Below are 3,081 nucleotides of genomic sequence, written 5' to 3'. Positions count from 1 at the left end.
CAAATTCCACCCACCCCTACTGTTAAGGCACCGGTGAACTTACCACCGATTTCATCTGGGCACCCTCTTGAAAATCACAACCAGTAAAGGATATTTCCCTGTATTTTCTGTGAAGCAGAAGAACCACCAACTGCATTGTCAACACAAAACAAGCATTTACAATGCAATGGTTTTGCCTTTGTTAAAGTTTGAGCTTTTGGTATTGCTTTTGACAAATGGTCTTTTCTAACTTCTTTGAATTATGTGTAAAACGTTGATGTGTTTTACTTTACACAGAAATATGGATTGCATTTATAATGCAATTATTTGCAGATGCACAGTGAATTAGACACGCACTCACACACACGTGTGCACACTCACAGACACAGTGCATAATTTGTGGAGGTGGTGGCAGCCAGCGCCCATTTTTGGAGACCACGATTATTTTTCACCATCAGGCTCTGACAGGCCACAGAAAAGAGGAATGGAAATAAAGTAAAATTGTAACATAGGTAGAAGAACCCTGTAAGAGTGAGGTAAGTGGACAGGAAGTGTAAGCTGGTGGAAGAAAGAGGCATGAGGTTGATTCAAGAGCAAGCCGCCCTGCTGTTCATGTCTGCAGGGGACACACCCCCTCCAAAACTCCTCCTCCCAAACACACACCTTCCGACCGATTCATTGCCATGTACCACAACTAACAGCCTCCTTAAAGGACACCGAAGAGTTCGGAACAGTTCTGATGAATGCTAAGATTGTTGTAAACAAACTCCAAAAGCGTGGTGTTTCTTTTGTGTTTCGGGGTGGATTCCTTTGGGATTTTTGCAGAAAAAAACAGGGAAACCTTTAGTAAAATGTAGGACAATTTGCTAGGATTCTGCGGACAGTCATATGGGGTTCTTTATAAAGGGAATGTAGATGACTCATAAGGAAAGTAACAAGGCCTTTTATGTAACCGCTACCAGCAGGAGCGCACTACATTATCTGTAACTTTGAAAAGTATCCTTCAGAATTTAGTGAAACAAATATTCCAAAGATTGCTTTTGCTTTCACTTATGAACTCCCATGAGATATGTGTGACCTTTCCTTATAAACTCGAGGGTGCAACCCTAGCAAGTAACGGGGGTTACAAAAAAAGCTAAGTGATGAGCACACAATGTTCTCGCAGCTTAGGAACTTTCTGTGCCTGGACATTTTGTCATCCGCCACTTTCAGAAGGAAGCAAGCCTGGAGCTTGTGAGCCCCACCACACCCTCGCAGGACATGGGAGCCTGAGGCGGTTCACCCTTTCCTGATAAAGATTGCATGTGCTCGAATGTGTCCACTCTGAAGTCATGCGACCCGCAAATTGCCCTACACTTGGGGAGGGGAGGGTGATAGATTAAAAACCAAAAGAAGCAAAACTGGGGAATCTACATAAAATCAACAGAATCCACCAGAAACTGCACAGTTTTATCCGGACACCATTTTATAACCAGTGTGCACTGATAGTGCGCCCTGTGTACTAATACTAAGGCTGATCGTCTGAAATTCTTTAATGTATTCACACTTTAATGGTAAAATAGCGTGGTATGTGTGTGTTGTGTGAACATGCCACAGAACTGCATGATCAGGCTGTCTGTGCATAAAACCCCGTATGAGTGGAACCCTAGCCGTGCCAGTATTTGTTAGTGTGTCTGATTTTTTTCTATAAATGATGGGTAAGACCTCAAAAGGGCTTCTGAAATCATGCCCAGTCATTCTTCGAATCCTGTGGGGGGTCACTTCACAAGTCCAAGACACTAAACCTGGATACAGAGGAACAGGATGTATAGTGTAACATGGTGCAAGAATGCAGTTTTGGCGGTGGACAAAAAAGTCTCGGATGCTCCTAACGCTCTTCACGTTGACCTTCATTAGGGCATGTGCCTGGCCTGTGCCTGGCCTCGGGGCACGTGCCTGGCCTCGGGTTCACGCATGCAGGGCGTCCCTTTACTTGATCTCAGTTTGCTTTAGAACAGAATGGCGGCTGGTCTTTGGCCCCAGACCATGGAGATTAATACCGGTTCACACCTAGTCTCGGCGTAAAATGTCCCTGATTGTGGCCAGCGTGCCACAGAGCCTGCGACTTCCCGTGCCCTTTGTTATCCCTCGTTTTCAAGTTCCCACACGAAGGAGAGATAGTAAAAGGTTCAGCTGGACGCTGCTCTGTGAACGCAGTGCCTGGGAGTGGCTCGGTACGGTGCCAGCGGTGCTGGGCTGGCTGCATGCGCAGTGCCCGTGCCCGAGAGTGGCACGGTACGGTTCCAGCTGTGCTAGGCTGGCTGCACGTGCAGTGCCCGTGCCTGAGAGTGGCGCGGTACGGTGCCAGCGGTGCTGGGCTGGCTGCACGCGCAGTGCCCACGCCTGAGAGTGGCACGGTACGGTGCCAGCGGTGCTGGCTGGATGCACGCGCAGTGCCCGTGCCTGAGAGTGGCTCGGTACGGTGCCAGGCACCACATGCAGTGCCCGCGTGCCCCGAAGCGCGCGGACTCCTGGTCCTAACGCTGCAGTCCTTCTGCGCGCTTCAGATGGCAGTCATTCCAGTGATTGCAAAGTGTCTGCTTTCCACTAATTAGCGGCATGATTTGTGAAACGCTGGATATTTATTTAATTAATCACCAGCACAAAGCCAATAAATCCCATATTTTAAAAGACCATGTGCCTTTGCCATGTGGTTAATAGAATGTGGCACATTAAAAAGTGACACGGTGATGTATTATGAATCTTTCCCGGAGCTGGGCCTGGCCGCGGCCGGAGCTCCGGGGCGGTGCTGCTCCGAGCCCCTGCAGGCCTCTTCCAGTGCTCCTGTTTTTGAAGGTGTTTATCTTTTCGAAAGCATCTGCTCGCAAACCATGCCCCCTGGCATCATTTTAAAGCAGTGAAGAATGCTCGGGCTGGGCTTCATTATGGGCGTGGTTCATTATGCGGTGAGTTATGCGGCGACGAAGCTCGTGCGGACCATTACTAGCTACGCTGCAAAACGCAGTGCAGCAGAGTTACACAAAACGGCATACTTCGGCGAAGCGGACTCTGGGATTCCACGGATGCCGTGAACACGTTTCTGAGGATGAAAAAGAAGAAAAC

Source organism: Lissotriton helveticus, chromosome 12, assembly GCF_964261635.1.
Source record: "Lissotriton helveticus chromosome 12, aLisHel1.1, whole genome shotgun sequence".
NCBI classification, from domain to species: Eukaryota; Metazoa; Chordata; class Amphibia; order Caudata; family Salamandridae; genus Lissotriton; species Lissotriton helveticus.
The sequence above is the reverse complement of the archived record's forward strand: the minus strand, read 5'-3'. Positions refer to the sequence as shown.